Here is a 24,376-nt window from a genome sequence, read left to right as displayed (position 1 = left end):
AACCCTAAACCTGACCCTAACCGTAATAGTAACCCTAAACCCTAACCCTAACCCAAACCCTATCTGTAACCCTAATCCTAAATTTAACCTTAACCCTAACCTGAAACCCGAACCCTAACCCGAAACCAAACCGTAAACCTAACCCTAACCCTTACTGTCACACTAACCCTAACACTACCCCTAAATGCACTCTTACCCTAACCCTAAACCTAAACGTCAACCTAACCCAAACCGTAACCCTAAACCCTAACCCCGACATGCAATCGATTCTAACTCTAACCCTAAACCTACCCTTAAATGCACTCTAAACCTAACCCTAACCCTAACCCTAAACCCTAACCCTAACAATAAACCAAACCCTGACCATAACCCTAACCCTAACCCTAAACTTATACCAAACCCTAACCCTAACCCTAACCCTAAATGCACTATGAACCTAACCCTAACCTTACCCCAACCCTAAACTTAACCCTAAACCTAACCCTAACCCTAACGCTAACCCTAACCCTAACCCTAAACCCTAAGGCTAACACTAACCGAAACCCTCACCCTAAACACTTACCCTTACCCTGAATGCACTCGATTCTAACCCTAATCCTAAACCTACCCTTAAATGCACACTAACCCTAAATCTAACGCTAATCCAAACCCTAACCTTAACACTAACCCTATCCCTAACTGTAACCCTAATCCTTACCCTACCCCTAACTGAAACCTAAACCCTAAGGATAATCCTAAACCTAATACTAAATGCGCTCGATTGTAACCCTAAATCTAACCCTCGATTATAATGCTAACTGTAACCCTTACCATAACCCTAAACCTAAATCGAACCCTACCCGTAACCCTAAACATAACCCTACACCTAATCCTAACCCCAAATCGATTCTAACCCTAAACCTAACCCTAACCCTAAATATAACCCTCAATTCTAACCCTAAACTTAACAGTACATGCATTCGATTCTAACCCTAACCCTAATCCTTACTCTAACCCTAAAACTAACCCTGAACCCTAACCCTAACCCTAACCCAAACCCTCACAGTAACCCTAACACTAACTCTAACCCTAACCTTACTTCTAACTTTAACCCTAACCCTAACCCTACATGTACTCGATTCTAACCGTAACCCTAACCCAACCTTAAAGGCACGCTAACAATAGCCCAAACCATAACCCTAACCCTAACCCTAACCGAATCCCTAACCGTAACCCTAACCCTAACACTAAACCTAACCCTAACCCTAACCCTAAATATAACCGTCAATTCTAACCCTAAACTTAACAGTACATGCACTCGATTCTAACCCTAACCCTAAAGCTAACACTTACCCTTATCTTAATGTTGACGGTAAACTTAACCCTAACCCTACATGCACTCGATTCTAACCCTAACCCTAAACCGAACCCTAAATACACTCTAAGAATAACCCAAATCCTAAGCCTAACCCAAAGCATAACCCTAACCCTATACCCTAACCCTAACCCTAATCATAACTGTAACCCTAACCCTAACCTTAAACCTAACCATTACCTTAACCCTAACGATAACCCTTACCCTAACCCTAAATGCACTCACTTCTAACCCTAACACTAATCCTGACCTTAAATGCACTCTAACTCTAACCCTAAACCTAACCTTAAACCTAACTCTAAGCATAACCCTAATACTAACCCTAACCTGAAACCTAAATTTAGCCCTAATCCTAACCCTAACCCTAACCCTAACCCTAACTTTAACCCTAACCCTAACCCTAACCCTAAATCCTAACCCCAAATCGATTCTAACCCTAACCCTAACCCTAACCCTAAAACTAACCCTGAACCCTAACCCTAACCCTGACCCAAACCCTCACAGTAACCCTAACACTAACTCTGACCCTAACCTTACTCCTAACTTTAACCCTAACCCTAACCCTAAATGCACTCGATTCTAACCGTAACCGTAACCCTAACCCTAAAGGTGCGCTAACACTAGCCCAAACCATAACCCTAACCCTAAACCTAACTGACACCCTAACGATAACCCTAACCCTAACACTAAACCTAACCCTAACCCTAACCCTAAATATAACCCTCAATTCTAACCCTCAACTTAACAGTACATGCACTCGATTCTAACCCTAACCCTAAAGCTAACACTAACCCTTCTCTTAATGTTGACGCTAAACTTAACCCTAACCCTAAATGCACTCGATTCTAACCCTAACCCTAAACCGAACCCTAAATGCACTCTAAGACTAACCCAAATACTAACCGTAACCCAAAGCATAACCCTCACCCTAAACACTAACCCTAACCCTAATCCTAACTGTGACCCTAACCCTAACCCTAAACCTAACCATAACCTTAACCCTAACGATAACCCTTACCCTAACCCTAAATGCACTCCCTTCTAACCCTAACACTAATCCTGACCCTAAATGCACTCTAACTTTAACCCTAAACCTCACCTTAAACCCAACTCTAACCATAACCCTAATCCTAACCCTAACCTGAAACCTAAATCTAACCCTAATCCTAACCCTAACCCTAAACCTAACCCTGAACCCTAACGCTAACCCTAACCCAAACCCTCACCGTAACCCTAACCCTAACTCTAACCCTAACCGTAACCCTAACTCTACCCCTAACTTTAAACCCAACCCTAACCCTAAATGCAATCGATTCTAACTGTAACCCTAACCTTAACCTTAAAGGCACTCTAACACTAGCCGAAACCCTAACCCTGACCCTAACCGTAATCCTAACCCTAAACCCTAACCCTAACCCAAACCCTATCTGTAACCCTAATCCTAAATTTCACCTTAACCCTAACCCGAAACCCGAACCCTAACCCTAAACCAAACCCTAAACCTAACCCTAACCCTTACTGTAACACTAACCCTAACACTTCCCCTAAAGGCACTCTTACCCTAACCCTAAACCTAAACCTCACCCTAACACAGACCGTAACCGTAAACCCTAAGCCCGACATGCACTCGATTCTAACTCTAACCCTAAACCTACCCTTAAATGCACTCTAACCCTAACCCTAACACTAACACAAAACCTAACCCTAAACCCTAACCCTAACACTAAAGCAAACCCTGACCGTAACCCTAACCCTAACCGTAACCCTATACCAAACCCTAACCCTGACCCTAACCCCAAATGCACTATGAACCTAACCCTAACCTTACCCTAACCCTAAACTTAACCCTAAACCTAACCCTAACCCTAACACTAAACCTAGCCCTAACCCTAACCCTAAATATAACCCTCAATTCTAACCCTAAACTTAACAGTACATGCACTCGATTATAACCCTAACCCTAACCCTAACCCTAACCCTAACCCTAACCCTAAAACTAACCCTGAACCCTAACCTTAACCCTGACCCAAACCCTCACAGTAACCCTAACACTAACTCTGACCCTAACCTTACTCCTAACTTTAACCCTAACCCTAACCCTGAATGCACTCGATTCTAACCGTAACCCTAACCCTAACCCTAAAGGCATGCTAACACTAGCCCAAACCATAACCCTAACCCTAACCCTAACTGAAACCCTAACCGTAACCCTAACCCTAACCCTAAACTTATACCAAACCCTAACCCTAACCCTAACCCTAAATGCACTCTGAACCTAACCCTAACCTTACCCCAACCCTAAACTTAACCCTAAACCTAACCCTAACCCTAACGCTAACCCTAACCCTAACCCTAAACCCTAACGCTAACACTAACCGAAACCCTCACCCTAAACACTTACCCTTACCTTGAATGCACTCGATTCTAACCCTAACCCTAAACCTACCCTTAAATGCACTCTAACCCTAACTCTAACGCTAATCCAAACCCTAACCTTAACCCTAACCCTATCCCTAACTGTAACCCTAATACTAACCCTACCCCTAACCGTAACCTAAACCCTAATGATAATCCTAAACCTAATACTAAATGTGCCCGATTGTAACCCTAACCGTAACCCTCGATTATAATGCTAACTGTAACCCTTACCATAACCCTAAATCTAAATCTAACCCTACCCGTAACCCTAAACATAACCCTACACCTAATCCTAACCCCAAATCGATTCTAACCCTAACCCTAACCCTAACCCTAAAACTAACCCTGAACTCTAACCCTAACCCTAACCCAAACCCTCACAGTAACCCTAACACTAACTCCAACCCTAACCTTACTCCTAACTTTAACCCTAACCCTAACCCTAAATGCATTCGATTATAACGGTAACCCTAACCCTAACCCTAAAGGCACGCTAACACTAGCCCAAACCATAACCCTAACCCTGACCCTAACCGAAACCCTCACCGTAACCCTAACCCTAACACTAAACCTAACCCTAACCCTAACCCTAAATATAACCCTCAATTGTAACCCTAAACTTAACAGTACATGCATTCGATTCTAACCCTAACCCTAATCCTAACCCTAACCCTAAAACTAACCCTGAACCCTAACCCTAACCCTAACCCAAACCCTCACAGTAACCCTAACACTAACTCTAACCCTAACCTTACTCCTAACTTTAACCCTAACCCTAACCCTACATGCACTCGATTCTAACCGTAACCCTAACCCAACCCTAAAGGCACGCTAACACTAGTCCAAACCATAACCCTAACCCTGACCCTAACCGAAACCCTACCCGTAACCCTAACCCTAACACTAAACCTAACCCTAACCCTAAACCCTAACGCTAACACTAACCGAAACCCTCACCCTAAACACTTACCCTTACCTTGAATGCACTCGATTCTAACCCTAACCCTAAACCTACCCTTAAATGCACTCTAACCCTAACTCTAACGCTAATCCAAACCCTAACCTTAACCCTAACCCTATCCCTAACTGTAACCCTAATACTAACCCTACCCCTAACCGTAACCTAAACCCTAATGATAATCCTAAACCTAATACTAAATGTGCCCGATTGTAACCCTAACCGTAACCCTCGATTATAATGCTAACTGTAACCCTTACCATAACCCTAAATCTAAATCTAACCCTACCCGTAACCCTAAACATAACCCTACACCTAATCCTAACCCCAAATCGATTCTAACCCTAACCCTAACCCTAACCCTAAAACTAACCCTGAACTCTAACCCTAACCCTAACCCAAACCCTCACAGTAACCCTAACACTAACTCCAACCCTAACCTTACTCCTAACTTTAACCCTAACCCTAACCCTAAATGCATTCGATTCTAACGGTAACCCTAACCCTAACCCTAAAGGCACGCTAACACTAGCCCAAACCATAACCCTAACCCTGACCCTAACCGAAACCCTCACCGTAACCCTAACCCTAACACTAAATCTAACCCTAACCCTAACCCTAAATATAACCCTCAATTGTAACCCTAAACTTAACAGTACATGCATTCGATTCTAACCCTAACCCTAATCCTAACCCTAACCCTAAAACTAACCCTGAACCCTAACCCTAACCCTAACCCAAACCCTCACAGTAACCCTAACACTAACTCTAACCCTAACCTTACTCCTAACTTTAACCCTAACCCTAACCCTACATGCACTCGATTCTAACCGTAACCCTAACCCAACCCTAAAGGCACGCTAACACTAGTCCAAACCATAACCCTAACCCTGACCCTAACCGAAACCCTACCCGTAACCCTAACCCTAACACTAAACCTAACCCTAACCCTAACCCTAAATATAACCCTCAACTTAACAGTACATGCACTCGATTCTAACCCTAACCCTAAAGCTAACACTTACCCTTATCTTAATGTTGACGGTAAACTTAACCCTAACCCTAAATGCACTCGATTCTAACCCTAACCCTAAACCGAACCCTAAATACACTCTAAGAATAACCCAAATCCTAACGCTAACACAAAGCATAACCCTAACCCTAAACCCTAACCCTAACCGTAATCGTAACTGTGACCCTAACCCTAACCCTAAAGCTAACCATAACCTTAACCCTCACGATAACCCTTACCCTAACCCTAAATGCACTCTCTTCTAACACTAACACTAATCCTGACCCTAAATGCACTCTAACTCTAACCCTAAACCTAACCTTAAACCTAACTCTAACCATAACCCTAATCCTAACCCTAACCTGAAACCTAAATTTAGCCCTAATCCTAACCCTAACCCTAACCCTAACTTTAACCCTAACCCTAACCCTAACCCTAACCCTAAATCCTAACGCCAAATCGATTCTAACCCTAACCCTAACCCTAACCCTAAAACTAACCCTGAACTCAAACCCTAACCCCAACCCAAACCATCACAGTAACCGTAACACTAACTCTAACCCTAACCCTACTCTTAACTTTAACCCTAACGCTAACCCTAAATGCACTCGATTCTAACCGTAACCGTAACCCTAACCCTAAAGGCACGCTAACACTTGCCCAAACCATAACCCTAACCCTAACCCTAACTGAAACCCTAACCGTAACCCTAACCCTAACACTAAACCTAACCCTAAATATAACCCTCAATTCTAACCCTAAACTTAACAGTATATGCACTAGATTCTAACCCTAACCCTAACCCTGACCCAAACCCTCACAGTAACCCTAACACTAACTCTGACCCTAACCTTACTCCTAACTTTAACCCTAACCCTAACCCTAAATGCACTTGATTCTAACCGTAACCGTAACCCTAACCCTAAAGGTGTGCTAACACTAGCCCAAAGCATAACCCTAACCTTAACCCTAACTGACACCCTAACCGTAACCCTAACCCTAACACTAAACCTAACCCTAACCCTAACCCTAAATATAACCCTCAATTCTAACCCTCAACTTAACAGTACATGCACTCGATTCTAACCCTAACCCTAAAGCTTACACTAACCCTTCTCTTAATGTTGACGCTAAACTTAACCCTAACCCTAAATGCACTCGATTCTAACCCTAACCCTAAACCGAACCCTAAATGCACTCTAAGACTAACCCAAATACTAACCGTAACCCAAAGCATAACCCTCACCCTAAACACTAACCCTAACCCTAATCCTAACTGTGTCCCTAACCCTAACCCTAAACCTAACCATAACCTTAACCCTAACGATAACCCTTACCCTAACCCTAAATGCACTCCCTTCTAACCCTAACACTAATCCTGACCCTAAATGCACTCTAACTTTAACCCTAAACCTCACCTTAAACCCAACTCTAACCATAACCCTAATCCTAACCCTAACCTGAAACCTAAATCTAACCCTAATCCTAACCCTAACCCTAAACCTAACCCTGAACCCTAACGCTGACCCTAACCCAAACCCTCACCGTAACCCTAACCCTAACTCTAACCCTAACCGTAACCCTAACTCTACCCCTAACTTTAAACCCAACCCTAACCCTAAATGCAATCGATTCTAACTGTAACCCTAACCTTAACCTTAAAGGCACTCTAACACTAGCCGAAACCCTAACCCTGACCCTAACCGTAATCCTAACCCTAAACCCTAACCCTAACCCAAACCCTATCTGTAACCCTAATCCTAAATTTCACCTTAACCCTAACCCGAAACCCGAACCCTAACCCTAAACCAAACCCTAAACCTAACCCTAACCCTTACTGTAACACTAACCCTAACACTTCCCCTAAAGGCACTCTTACCCTAACCCTAAACCTAAACCTCACCCTAACACAGACCGTAACCGTAAACCCTAAGCCCGACATGCACTCGATTCTAACTCTAACCCTAAACCTACCCTTAAATGCACTCTAACCCTAACCCTAACACTAACACAAAACCTAACCCTAAACCCTAACCCTAACACTAAAGCAAACCCTGACCGTAACCCTAACCCTAACCGTAACCCTATACCAAACCCTAACCCTGACCCTAACCCCAAATGCACTATGAACCTAATCCTAACCTTACCCTAACCCTAAACTTAACCCTAAACCTAACCCTAACCCTAACACTAAACCTAGCCCTAACCCTAACCCTAAATATAACCCTCAATTCTAACCCTAAACTTAACAGTACATGCACTCGATTATAACCCTAACCCTAACCCTAACCCTAACCCTAACCCTAAAACTAACCCTGAACCCTAACCCTAACCCTGACCCAAACCCTCACAGTAACCCTAACACTAACTCTGACCCTAACCTTACTCCTAACTTTAACCCTAACCCTAACCCTGAATGCACTCGATTCTAACCGTAACCCTAACCCTAACCCTAAAGGCATGCTAACACTAGCCCAAACCATAACCCTAACCCTAACCCTAACTGAAACCCTAACCGTAACCCTAACCCTAACCCTAAACTTATACCAAACCCTAACCCTAACCCTAACCCTAAATGCACTCTGAACCTAACCCTAACCTTACCCCAACCCTAAACTTAACCCTAAACCTAACCCTAACCCTAACGCTAACCCTAACCCTAACCCTAAACCCTAACGCTAACACTAACCGAAACCCTCACCCTAAACACTTACCCTTACCTTGAATGCACTCGATTCTAACCCTAACCCTAAACCTACCCTTAAATGCACTCTAACCCTAACTCTAACGCTAATCCAAACCCTAACCTTAACCCTAACCCTATCCCTAACTGTAACCCTAATACTAACCCTACCCCTAACCGTAACCTAAACCCTAATGATAATCCTAAACCTAATACTAAATGTGCCCGATTGTAACCCTAACCGTAACCCTCGATTATAATGCTAACTGTAACCCTTACCATAACCCTAAATCTAAATCTAACCCTACCCGTAACCCTAAACATAACCCTACACCTAATCCTAACCCCAAATCGATTCTAACCCTAACCCTAACCCTAACCCTAAAACTAACCCTGAACTCTAACCCTAACCCTAACCCAAACCCTCACAGTAACCCTAACACTAACTCCAACCCTAACCTTACTCCTAACTTTAACCCTAACCCTAACCCTAAATGCATTCGATTATAACGGTAACCCTAACCCTAACCCTAAAGGCACGCTAACACTAGCCCAAACCATAACCCTAACCCTGACCCTAACCGAAACCCTCACCGTAACCCTAACCCTAACACTAAATCTAACCCTAACCCTAACCCTAAATATAACCCTCAATTGTAACCCTAAACTTAACAGTACATGCATTCGATTCTAACCCTAACCCTAATCCTAACCCTAACCCTAAAACTAACCCTGAACCCTAACCCTAACCCTAACCCAAACCCTCACAGTAACCCTAACACTAACTCTAACCCTAACCTTACTCCTAACTTTAACCCTAACCCTAACCCTACATGCACTCGATTCTAACCGTAACCCTAACCCAACCCTAAAGGCACGCTAACACTAGTCCAAACCATAACCCTAACCCTGACCCTAACCGAAACCCTACCCGTAACCCTAACCCTAACACTAAACCTAACCCTAACCCTAACCCTAAATATAACCCTCAACTTAACAGTACATGCACTCGATTCTAACCCTAACCCTAAAGCTAACACTTACCCTTATCTTAATGTTGACGGTAAACTTAACCCTAACCCTAAATGCACTCGATTCTAACCCTAACCCTAAACCGAACCCTAAATACACTCTAAGAATAACCCAAATCCTAACGCTAACACAAAGCATAACCCTAACCCTAAACCCTAACCCTAACCGTAATCGTAACTGTGACCCTAACCCTAACCCTAAAGCTAACCATAACCTTAATCCTCACGATAACCCTTACCCTAACCCTAAATGCACTCTCTTCTAACACTAACACTAATCCTGACCCTAAATGCACTCTAACTCTAACCCTAAACCTAACCTTAAACCTAACTCTAACCATAACCCTAATCCTAACCCTAACCTGAAACCTAAATTTAGCCCTAATCCTAACCCTAACCCTAACCCTAACTTTAACCCTAACCCTAACCCTAACCCTAACCCTAAATCCTAACGCCAAATCGATTCTAACCCTAACCCTAACCCTAACCCTAAAACTAACCCTGAACTCAAACCCTAACCCCAACCCAAACCATCACAGTAACCGTAACACTAACTCTAACCCTAACCCTACTCTTAACTTTAACCCTAACGCTAACCCTAAATGCACTCGATTCTAACCGTAACCGTAACCCTAACCCTAAAGGCACGCTAACACTTGCCCAAACCATAACCCTAACCCTAACCCTAACTGAAACCCTAACCGTAACCCTAACCCTAACACTAAACCTAACCCTAAATATAACCCTCAATTCTAACCCTAAACTTAACAGTATATGCACTAGATTCTAACCCTAACCCTAACCCTGACCCAAACCCTCACAGTAACCCTAACACTAACTCTGACCCTAACCTTACTCCTAACTTTAACCCTAACCCTAACCCTAAATGCACTTGATTCTAACCGTAACCGTAACCCTAACCCTAAAGGTGTGCTAACACTAGCCCAAACCATAACCCTAACCTTAACCCTAACTGACACCCTAACCGTAACCCTAACCCTAACACTAAACCTAACCCTAACCCTAACCCTAAATATAACCCTCAATTCTAACCCTAAACTTAACAGTACATGCACTCGATTCTAACCCTAACCCTAACCCTAACCCTAACCCTAAAACTAACCCTGAACTCTAACCCTAACCCCAACCCAACCCTCACAGTAACCTTAACACTAACTCTAACCCTAACCTTACTCCTAACTTTACCCCTAACCCTAACCCTAAATGCACTCGATTCTAACCGTAACCCTAACCCTAACCCTAAAGGCACGCTAACACTACCCCAAACCATAACCCTAACCCTAACCCTAACTGAAACCCTAACCGTAACCGTAACCCTAACACTAAACCTAACCCTAACCCTAACCCTAAATATAACCCTCAATTCTAACCCTCAACTTAACAGTACATGCACTCGATTCTAACCCTAACCCTAAAGCTAACACTAACCCTTCTCTTAATGTTGACGCTAAACTTAACCCTAACCCTAAATGCACTCGATTCTAACCCTAACCCTAAACCGAACCCTAAATGCACTCTAAGACTAACCCAAATACTAACCGTAACCCAAAGCATAACCCTCACCCTAAACACTAACCCTAACCCTAATCCTAACTGTGACCCTAACCCTAACCCTAAACCTAACCATAACCTTAACCCTAACGATAACCCTTACCCTAACCCTAAATGCACTCCCTTCTAACCCTAACACTAATCCTGACCCTAAATGCACTCTAACTTTAACCCTAAACCTCACCTTAAACCCAACTCTAACCATAACCCTAATCCTAACCCTAACCTGAAACCTAAATCTAACCCTAATCCTAACCCTAACCCTAAACCTAACCCTGAACCCTAACGCTAACCCTAACCCAAACCCTCACCGTAACCCTAACCCTAACTCTAACCCTAACCGTAACCCTAACTCTACCCCTAACTTTAACCCTAACCCTAACCCTAAATGCAATCGATTCTAACTGTAACCCTAACCTTAACCTTAAAGGCACTCTAACACTAGCCGAAACCCTAACCCTGACCCTAACCGTAATCCTAACCCTAAACCCTAACCCTAACCCAAACCCTATCTGTAACCCTAATCCTAAATTTCACCTTAACCCTAATCCTAAACCCGAACCCTAACCCTAAACCAAACCCTAAACCTAACCCTAACCTTTACTGTAACACTAACCCTAACACTTCCCCTAAAGGCACTCTTACCCTAACCCTAAACCTAAACCTCACCCTAACACAGACCGTAACCGTAAACCCTAAGCCCGACATGCACTCGATTCTAACTCTAACCCTAAACCTACCCTTAAATGCACTCTAACCCTAACCCTAACACTAACACAAAACCTAAACCTAAACCCTAACCCTAACACTAAAGCAAACCCTGACCGTAACCCTAACCCTAACCCTAACCCTATACCAAACCCTAACCCTGACCCTAACCCCAAATGCACTATGAACCTAACCCTAACCTTACCCTAACCCTAAACTTAACCCTAAACCTAACCCTAACCCTAACACTAAACCTAGCCCTAACCCTAACCCTAAATATAACCCTCAATTCTAACCCTAAACTTAACAGTACATGCACTCGATTCTAAACCTCACCCTAACCCTAAAACTAACCCTGAACCCTAACCCTAACCCTGACCCAAACCCTCACAGTAACCCTAACACTAACTATGACCCTAACCTTAATCCTAACTTTAACCCTAACCCTAACCCTAAATGCACTCGATTCTAACCGTAACCCTAACCCTAACCCTAAAGGCACGCTAACACTAGCCCAAACCATAACCCTAACCCTAACCCTAACTGAAACCCTAACCGTAACCCTAACCCTAACCCTAAACTTATACCAAACCATAACCCTAACCCTAACCCTAAATGCACTCGATTCTGACCCTAACCCTAAACCGAACCCTAAATGCACTCTAAGACTCACCCAAATCCTAACCCTAACCCAAAGCATAACCCTCACCCTAAACACTAACGCTAACCCTAATCCTAACTGTGACCCTAACCCTAACCCTAAACCTAACCATAACCTTAACCCTAACGATAACCCTTACCCTAACCCTAAATGCACTCCCTTCTAACCCTAACACTAATCCTGACCCTAAATGCACTCTAACTTTAACCCTAAACCTCACCTTAAACCCAACTCTAACCATAACCCTAATCCTAACCCTAACCTGAAACCTAAATCTAACCCTAATCCTAACCCTAACCCTAAACCTAACCCTGAACCCTAACGCTAACCCAAACCCAAACCCTCACCGTAACCCTAACCCTAACTCTAACCCTAACCCTAACCCTAACTCTACCCCTAACTTTAACCCTAACCCTAACCCTAAATGCAATCGATTCTAACTGTAACCCTAACCTTAACCTTAAAGGAACTCTAACACTAGTCGAAACCCTAAACCTGACCCTAACCGTAATACTAACCCTAAACCCTAACCCTAACCCAAACCCTATCTGTAACCTTAATCCTAAATTTAAGCTTAACCCTAACCCGAAATCCGAACCCTAACCCGAAACCAAACCGTAAACCTAACCCTAACCCTTACTGTAACACTAACCCTAACACTACCCCTAAATGCACTCTTACCCTAACCCTAAACCTAAACGTCAACCTAACCCAAACCGTAACCCTAAACCCTAACCCCGACATGCAATCGATTCTAACTCTAACCCTAAACCTACCCTTAAATGCACTCTAAACCTAACCCTAACCCTAACCCTAAACCCTAACCCTAAAAATAAACCAAACCCTGACCATAACCCTAACCCTAACCCTAAACTTATACCAAACCCTAACCCTAACCCTAACCCTAAATGCACTCTGAACCTAACCCTAACCTTACCCCAACCCTAAACTTAACCCTAAACCTAACCCTAACCCTAACGCTAACCCTAACCCTAACCCTAAACCCTAACACTAACCGAAACCCTAACCCTAAACACTACCCTTACCCTGAGTGCACTCGATTCTAACCCTAATCCTAAACCTACCCTTAAATGCACACTAACCCTAAATCTAACGCTAATCCAAACCCTAACCTTAACACTAACCCTATCCCTAACTGTAACCCTAATCCTAACCCTACCCCTAACCGTAACCTAAACCCTAAGGATAATCTTAAACCTAATACTAAATGCCCTCGATTGTAACCCTAAATCTAACCCTCGATTATAATGCTAACTGTAACCCTTACCATAACCCTAAACCTAAATCGAACCCTACCCGTAACCCTAAACATAACCCTACACCTAATCCTAACCCCAAATCGATTCTAACCCTAAACCTAACCCTAACCCTAAATATAACCCTCAATTCTAACCCTAAACTTAACAGTACATGCATTCGATTCTAACCCTAACCCTAATCCTTACCCTAACCCTAAAACTAACCCTGAACCCTAACTCTAACCCTAACCCAAACCCATACAGTAACCCTAACACTAACTCTAACCCTAACCTTACTCCTAACTTTAACCCTAACCCTAACCCTACATGCACTCGATTCTAACCGTAACCCTAACCCAACCCTAAAGGCACGCTAACAATAGCCCAAACCATAACCCTAACCCTAACCCTAACCGAAACCCTAACCGTAACCCTAACCCTAACACTAAACCTAACCCTAACCCTAACCCTAAATATAACCGTCAATTCTAACCCTAAACTTAACAGTACATGCACTCGATTCTAACCCTAACCCTAAAGCTAACACTTACCCTTATCTTAATGTTGACGGTAAACTTAACCCTAACCCTACATGCACTCGATTCTAACCCTAACCCTAAACCGAACCCTTAATACACTCTAAGAATAACCCAAATCCTAACCCTAACCCAAAGCATAACCCTAACCCTATACCCTAACCCTAACCCTAATCATAACTGTGACCCTAACCCTAACCTTAAACCTAACCATTAACTTAACCCTAATGATAACCCTTACCCTAACCCTAAATGCACTCCCTTCTGACCCTAACACTAATCCTGACCTTAAATGCACTCTAACTCTAACCCTAAACCTAACCTTAAACCTAACTCTAAGCATAACCCTAATACTAACCCTAACCTGAAACCTAAATTTAGCCCTAATCCTGACCCTAACCCTAACCCTAACCCTAACTTTAACCCTAACCCTAACCCTAACCCTAAATCCTAACCCCAAATCGATTCTAACCCTAACCCTAACCCTAACCCTAAAACTAACCCTGAACTCTAACCCTAACTCCAACCCAAACCATCACAGTAACCCTAACACTAACTCTAACCCTAAACCTACTCTTAACTTTAACCCTAACGCTAACCCTAAATGTACTCGATTCTAACCGTAACCCTAACCCTAACCCTAAAGGCACGCTAACACTAGCCCAAACCATAACCCTAACCCTAAACCTAACTGAAACCCTAACCGTAACCCTACCCCTAACACTAAACCTAACCCTAAATATAACCCTCAATTCTAACCCTAAACTTAACAGTACATGCACTCGATTCTAACCCTAACCCTAACCCTAAAACTAACCCTGAACCCTAACCCTAACCTTGACCCAAACCCTCACAGTAACCCTAACAGTAACTATGACCCTAACCTTAATCCTAACTTTAACCCTAACCCTAACCCTAAATGCACTCAATTCTAACCGTAACCCTAACCCTAACCCTAAAGGCACGCTAACACTAGCCCAAACCATAACCCTAACCCTAACCCTAACTGAAACCCTAACCGTAACCCTAACCCTAACCCTAAACTTATACCAAACCATAACCCTAACCCTAACCCTAAATGCACTCTGAACCTAACCCTAACCTTACCCCAACCCTAAACTTAACCCTAAACCTAACCCTAACCCTAACGCTAACCCTAACCCTAACTCTAAACCCTAACGCTAACACTAACCGAAACCCTCACCCTAAACACTTACCCTTAGCTTGAATGCACTCGATTCTAACCCTAACCCTAAACCTACCCTTAAATGCACTCTAACCCTAACTCTAACGCTAATCCAAACACTAACCTTAACCCTAACCCTATCCCTAACTGTAACCCTAATCCTAACCCTACCCCTAACCATAACCTAAACCCTAATGATAATCCTAAACCTAATACTAAATGCGCTCGATTGTAACCCTAACCCTAACCCTCGATTATAATGCTAACTGTAACCCTTACCATAACCCTAAATCTAAATCTAACCCTACCCGTAACCCTAAACATAACCCTACACCTAATCCTAACCCCAAATCGATTCTAACCCTAACCCTAACCCTAACCCTAAAACTAACCCTGAACTCTAACCCTAACCCTAACCCAAACCCTCACAGTAACCCTAACACTAACTCCAACCCTAACCTTACTCCTAACTTTAACCCTAACCCTAACCCTAAATGCATTCGATTCTAACGGTAACCCTAACCCTAACCCTAAAGGCACGCTAACACTAGCCCAGATCATAACCCTAACCCTGACCCTAACCGAAACCCTCACCGTAACCCTAACCCTCACACTAAACCTAACCCTAACCCTAACCCTAAATATAACCCTCAATTCTAACCCTAAACTTAACAGTACATGCATTCGATTCTAACCCTAACCCTAACCCTAACCCTAACCCTAAAACTAACCCTGAACTCTAACCCTAACCCCAACCGAAACCCTCACAGTAACCTTAACACTAACTCTAACCCTAACCTTTCTCCTAACTTTATCCCTAACCCTAACCCTAAATGCACTCGATTCTAACCGTAACCCTAACCCTAACCCTAAAGGCACGCTAACACTAGCCCAAACCATAACCCTAACCCTAACCCTAACTGAAACCCTAACTTTAACCCTAACCCTAACACTAAACCTAACCGTAACCCTAACCCTAAATATAACCCTCAATTCTAACCCTCAACTTAACAGTACATGCACTCGATTCTAACCCTAACCCTAAAGCTAACACTAACCCTTATCTTAATGTTGACGCTAAACTTAACCCTAACCCTAAATGCACTCGATTCTAACCCTAACCCTAAACCGAACCCTATATGCACTCTAAGACTAACCCAAATACTAACCGTAACCCAAAGCATAACCCTCACGCTAAACACTAACCCTAACCCTAATCCTAACTGTGACCCTAACCCTAACCCTAAACCTAACCATAACCTTAACCCTAACGATAACCCTTACCCTAACCCTAAATGCACTCCCTTCTAACCCTAACACTAATCCTGACCCTAAATGCACTCTAACTTTAACCCTAAACCTCACCTTAAACCCAACTCTAACCATAACCCTAATCCTAACCCTAACCTGAAACCTAAATCTAACCCTAATCCTAACCCTAACCCTAAACCTAACCCTGAACCCTAATGCTAACCCTAACCCAAACCCTCACCGTAACCCTAACCCTAACTCTAACCCTAACCCTAACCCTAACTCTACCCCTAACTTTAACCCTAACCCTAACCCTAAATGCAATCGATTCTAACTGTAACCCTAACCTTAACCTTAAAGGCACTCTAACACTAGCCGAAACCCTAACCCTGACCCTAACCGTAATCCTAACCCTAAACCCTAACCCTAACCCAAACCCTATCTGTAACCCTAATCCTAAATTTCACCTTAACCCTAACCCGAAACCCGAACCCTAACCCTAAACCAAACCCTAAACCTAACCCTAACCCTTACTGTAACACTAACCCTAACACTTCCCCTAAAGGCACTCTTACCCTAACCCTAAACCTAAACCTCACCCTAACACAGACCGTAACCGTAAACCCTAAGCCCGACATGCACTCGATTCTAACTCTAACCCTAAACCTACCCTTAAATGCACTCTAACCCTAACCCTGACACTAACACAAAACCTAAACCTAAACCCTAACCCTAACACTAAAGCAAACCCTGACCGTAACCCTAACCCTAACCCTAACCCTATACCAAACCCTAACCCTGACCCTAACCCCAAATGCACTATGAACCTAACCCTAACCTTAGCCTAACCCTAAACTTAACCCTAAACCTAAACCTAACCCTAACACTAAACCTAGCCCTAACCCTCACCCTAAATATAACCCTCAATTCTAACCCTAAACTTAACAGTACATGCACTCGATTATAACCCTAACCCTAACCCTAACCATAACCCTAAAACTAACCCTGAACCCTAACCCTATCCCTGACCCAAACCCTCACAGTAACCCTAACACTAACTCTGACCCTAACCTTAATCCTAACTTTAACCCTAACCCTAACCCTGAATGCACTCGATTCTAACCGTAACCCTAACCCTAACCCTAAAGGCACGCTAACACTAGCAAAAACCATAACCCTAACCCTAACCCTAACTGAAACCCTAACCGTAACCCTAACCCTAACCCTAAACTTATACCAAACCCTAACCCTAACCCTAACCCTAAATGCACTCTGAACCTAACCCTAACCTTACCCCAACCCTAAACTTAACCCTAAACCTAACCCTAACCCTAACGCTAACCCTAACCCTAACCCTAAACCCTAACGCTAACACTAACCGAAACCCTCACCCTAAACACTTACCCTTACCTTGAATGCACTCGATTCTAACCCTAACCCTAAACCTACCCTTAAATGCACTCTAACCCTAACTCTAACGCTAATCCAAACCCTAACCTTAACCCTAACCCTATCCCTAACTGTAACCCTAATACTAACCCTACCCTTAACCGTAACCTAAACCCTAATGATAATCCTAAACCTAATACTAAATGTGCCCGATTGTAACCCTAACCGTAACCCTCGATTATAATGCTAACTGTAACCCTTACCATAACCCTAAATCTAAATCTAACCCTACCCGTAACCCTAAACATAACCCTACACCTAATCCTAACCCCAAATCGATTCTAACCCTAACCCTAACCCTAACCCTAAAACTAACCCTGAACTCTAACCCTAACCCTAACCCAAACCCTCACAGTAACCCTAACACTAACTCCAACCCTAACCTTACTCCTAACTTTAACCCTAACCCTAACCCTAAATGCATTCGATTCTAACGGTAACCCTAACCCTAACCCTAAAGGCACGCTAACACTAGCCCAAACCATAACCCTAACCCTGACCCTAACCGAAACCCTCACCGTAACCCTAACCCTAACACTAAATCTAACCCTAACCATAACCCTAAATATAACCCTCAATTCTAACCCTAAACTTAACAGTACATGCATTCGATTCTAACCCTAACCCTAATCCTAACCCTAACCCTAAAACTAACCCTGAACCCTAACCATAACCCTAACCCAAACCCTCACAGTAACCCTAACACTAACTCTAACCCTAACCTTACTCCTAACTTTAACCCTAACCCTAACCCTACATGCACTCGATTCTAACCGTAACCCTAACCCAACCCTAAAGGCACGCTAACACTAGTCCAAACCATAACCCTAACCCTGACCCTAACCGAAACCCTAACCGTAACCCTAACCCTAACACTAAACATAACCCTAACCCTAACCCTAAATATAACCCTCAACTTAACAGTACATGCACTCGATTCTAACCCTAACCCTAAAGCTAACACTTACCCTTATCTTAATGTTGACGGTAAACTTAACCCTAACCCTAAATGCACTCGATTCTAACCCTAACCCTAAATATAACCCTCAACTTAACAGTACATGCACTCGATTCTAACCCTAACCCTAAAGCTAACACTTACCCTTGTCTTAATGTTGACGGTAAACTTAACCCTAACCCTACATGCACTCGATTCTAACCATAACCCTAACCCAACCCTAAAGGCACGCTAACACTAGTCCAAACCATAACCCTGACCCTAACCCTAAAGGAAACCCTAACGGTAACCCTAACCCTCACCCTAACACTAAACCTAACCCTAAACCTAACCCTAAATATAACCCTCATATCTAACCCTCAACTTAACAGTACATGCACTCGATTCTAACCCTAACCCTAAAGCTAACACTTACCCTTATCTTAATGTTGACGGTAAACTTAACCCTAACCCTAAATGCACTCGATTCTAACCCTAACCCTAAACCGAACCCTAAATACACTCTAAGAATAACCCAAATCCTAACGCTAACACAAAGCATAACCCTAACCCTAAACCCTAACCCTAACCCTAATCATAACTGTGACCCTAACCCTAACCCTAAAGCTAACCATAACCTTAACCCTCACGATAACCCTTACCCTAACCCTAAATGCACTCCCTTCTAACACTAACACTAATCCTGACCCTAAATGCCCTCTAACTCTAACCCTAAACCTAACCTTAAACCTAACTCTAACCATAACCCTTATCCTAACCCTAACCTAAAACCTAAATTTAGCCCTAATCCTAACCCTAACCCTAACCCTAACTTTAACCCTAACCCTAACCCTAACCCTAACCCGAAATCCTAACCCCAAATCGATTCTAACCCTAACCCTAACCCTAACCCTAAAACTAACCCTGAACTCAAACCCTAACCCCAACCCAAACCATCACAGTAACCCTAACACTAACTCTAACCCTAACCCTACTCTTAACTTTAACCCTAACGCTAACCCTAAATGCACTCGATTCTAACCGTAACCGTAACCCTAACCCTAAAGGCACGCTAACACTTGCCCAAACCATAACCCTAACCCTAACCCTAACTGAAACCCTAACCGTAACCCTAACCCTAACACTAAACCTAAACCTAAATATAACCCTCAATTCTAACCCTAAACTTAACAGTATATGCACTAGATTCTAACCCTAACCCTAACCCTAACCCTAAAACTAACCCTGAACCCTAACCCTAACCCTGACCCAAACCCTCACAGTAACCCTAACACTAACTCTGACCCTAACCTTACTCCTAACTTTAACCCTAACCCTAACCCTAAATGCACTCGATTCTAACCGTAACCGTAACCCTAACCCTAAAGGTGTGCTAACACTAGCCCAAACCATAACCCTAACCCTAACCCTAACTGACACCCTAACCGTAACCCTAACCCTAACACTAAACCTAACCCTAACCCTAACCCTAAATATAACCCTCAATTCTAACCCTAAACTTAACAGTACATGCACTCGATTCTAACCCTAACCCTAACCCTAACCCTAACCCTAAAACTAACCCTGAACTCTAACCCTAACCCCAACCCAAACCCTCACAGTAACCTTAACACTAACTCTAACCCTAACCTTACTCCTAACTTTACCCCTAACCCTAACCCTACATGCACTCGATTCTAACCGTAACCCTAACCCAACCCTAAAGGCACGCTAACACTAGCCCAAACCATAACCCTAACCCTAACCCTAACTGAAACCCTAACCGTAACCCTAACCCTAACACTAAACCTAACCCTAACCCTAACCCTAAATATAACCCTCAATTCTAACCCTCAACTTAACAGTACATGCACTCGATTCTAACCCTAACCCTAAAGCTTACACTAACCCTTATCTTAATGTTGACGCTAAACTTAACCCTAACCCTAAATGCACTCGATTCTAACCCTAACCCTAAACCGAACCCTAAATGCACTCTAAGACTAACCCAAATACTAACCGTAACCCAAAGCATAACCCTCACCCTAAACACTAACCCTAACCCTAATCCTAACTGTGACCCTAACCCTAACCCTAAACCTAACCATAACCTTAACCCTAACGATAACCCTTACCCTAACCCTAAATGCACTCCCTTCTAACCCTAACACTAATCCTGACCCTAAATGCACTCTAACTTTAACCCTAAACCTCACCTTAAACCCAACTCTAACCATAACCCTAATCCTAACCCTAACCTGAAACCTAAATCTAACCCTAATCCTAACCCTAACCCTAAACCTAACCCTGAACCCTAACGCTAACCCTAACCCAAACCCTCACCGTAACCCTAACCCTAACTCTAACCCTAACCGTAACCCTAACTCTACCCCTAACTTTAACCCTAACCCTAACCCTAAATGCAATCGATTCTAACTGTAACCCTAACCTTAACCTTAAAGGCACTCTAACACTAGCCGAAACCCTAACCCTGACCCTAACCGTAATCCTAACCCTAAACCCTAACCCTAACCCAAACCCTATCTGTAACCCTAATCCTAAACTTCACCTTAACCCTAATCCTAAACCCGAACCCTAACCCTAAACCAAACCCTAAACCTAACCCTAACCTTTACTGTAACACTAACCCTAACACTTCCCCTAAAGGCACTCTTACCCTAACCCTAAACCTAAACCTCACCCTAACACAGACCGTAACCGTAAACCCTAAGCCCGACATGCACTCGATTCTAACTCTAACCCTAAACCTACCCTTAAATGCACTCTAACCCTAACCCTAACACTAACACAAAACCTAAACCTAAACCCTAACCCTAACACTAAAGCAAACCCTGACCGTAACCCTAACCCTAACCCTAACCCTATACCAAACCCTAACCCTGACCCTAACCCCAAATGCACTATGAACCTAACCCTAACCTTACCCTAACCCTAAACTTAACCCTAAACCTAAACCTAACCCTAACACTAAACCTAGCCCTAACCCTAACCCTAAATATAACCCTCAATTCTAACCCTAAACTTAACAGTACATGCACTCGATTCTAAACCTCACCCTAACCCTAAAACTAACCCTGAACCCTAACCCTAACCCTGACCCAAACCCTCACAGTAACCCTAACACTAACTATGACCCTAACCTTAATCCTAACTTTAACCCTAACCCTAACCCTAAATGCACTCGATTCTAACCGTAACCCTAACCCTAACCCTAAAGGCACGCTAACACTAGCCCAAACCATAACCCTAACCCTAACCCTAACTGAAACCCTAACCGTAACCCTAACCCTAACCCTAAACTTATACCAAACCATAACCCTAACCCTAACCCTAAATGCACTCGATTCTAACCCTAACCCTAAACCGAACCCTAAATGCACTCTAAGACTCACCCAAATCCTAACCCTAACCCAAAGCATAACCCTCACCCTAAACACTAACGCTAACCCTAATCCTAACTGTGACCCTAACCCTAACCCTAAACCTAACCATAACCTTAACCCTAACGATAACCCTTACCCTAACCCTAAATGCACTCCCTTCTAACCCTAACACTAATCCTGACCCTAAATGCACTCTAACTTTAACCCTAAACCTCACCTTAAACCCAACTCTAACCATAACCCTAATCCTAACCCTAACCTGAAACCTAAATCTAACCCTAATCCTAACCCTAACCCTAAACCTAACCCTGAACCCTAACGCTAACCCAAACCCAAACCCTCACCGTAACCCTAACCCTAACTCTAACCCTAACCCTAACCCTAACTCTACCCCTAACTTTAACCCTAACCCTAACCCTAAATGCAATCGATTCTAACTGTAACCCTAACCTTAACCTTAAAGGAACTCTAACACTAGTCGAAACCCTAAACCTGACCCTAACCGTAATACTAACCCTAAACCCTAACCCTAACCCAAACCCTATCTGTAACCCTAATCCTAAATTTAAGCTTAACCCTAACCCGAAATCCGAACCCTAACCCGAAACCAAACCGTAAACCTAACCCTAACCCTTACTGTAACACTAACCCTAACACTACCCCTAAATGCACTCTTACCCTAACCCTAAACCTAAACGTCAACCTAACCCAAACCGTAACCCTAAACCCTAACCCCGACATGCAATCGATTCTAACTCTAACCCTAAACCTACCCTTAAATGCACTCTAAACCTAACCCTAACCCTAACCCTAAACCCTAACCCTAACAATAAACCAAACCCTGACCATAACCCTAACCCTAACCCTAAACTTATACCAAACCCTAACCCTAACCCTAACCCTAAATGCACTCTGAACCTAACCCTAACCTTACCCCAACCCTAAACTTAACCCTAAACCTAACCCTAACCCTAACGCTAACCCTAACCCTAACCCTAAACCCTAACACTAACCGAAACCCTAACCCTAAACACTTACCCTTACCCTGAATGCACTCGATTCTAACCCTAATCCTAAACCTACCCTTAAATGCACACTAACCCTAAATCTAACGCTAATCCAAACCCTAACCTTAACACTAACCCTATCCCTAACTGTAACCCTAATCCTAACCCTACCCCTAACCGTAACCTAAACCCTAAGGATAATCTTAAACCTAATACTAAATGCGCTCGATTGTAACCCTAAATCTAACCCTCGATTATAATGCTAACTGTAACCCTTACCATAACCCTAAACCTAAATCGAACCCTACCCGTAACCCTAAACATAACGCTACACCTAATCCTTACCCCAAATCGATTCTAACCCTAACCCTAAACCTAACCCTGAACCCTAACGCTAACCCAAACCCAAACCCTCACCGTAACCCTAACCCTAACTCTAACCCTAACCCTAACCCTAACTCTACCCCTAACTTTAACCCTAACCCTAACCCTAAATGCAATCGATTCTAACTGTAACCCTAACCTTAACCTTAAAGGAACTCTAACACTAGTCGAAACCCTAAACCTGACCCTAACCGTAATACTAACCCTAAACCCTAACCCTAACCCAAACCCTATCTGTAACCCTAATCCTAAATTTAAGCTTAACCCTAACCCGAAATCCGAACCCTAACCCGAAACCAAACCGTAAACCTAACCCTAACCCTTACTGTAACACTAACCCTAACACTACCCCTAAATGCACTCTTACCCTAACCCTAAACCTAAACGTCAACCTAACCCAAACCGTAACCCTAAACCCTAACCCCGACATGCAATCGATTCTAACTCTAACCCTAAACCTACCCTTAAATGCACTCTAAACCTAACCCTAACCCTAACCCTAAACCCTAACCCTAACAATAAACCAAACCCTGACCATAACCCTAACCCTAACCCTAAACTTATAC

The sequence above is a fragment of the Notamacropus eugenii genome, chromosome 4, assembly GCF_028372415.1.
Source record: "Notamacropus eugenii isolate mMacEug1 chromosome 4, mMacEug1.pri_v2, whole genome shotgun sequence".
NCBI lineage: Eukaryota > Metazoa > Chordata > Mammalia > Diprotodontia > Macropodidae > Notamacropus > Notamacropus eugenii.
Note: the sequence above shows the minus strand (reverse complement) of the source record.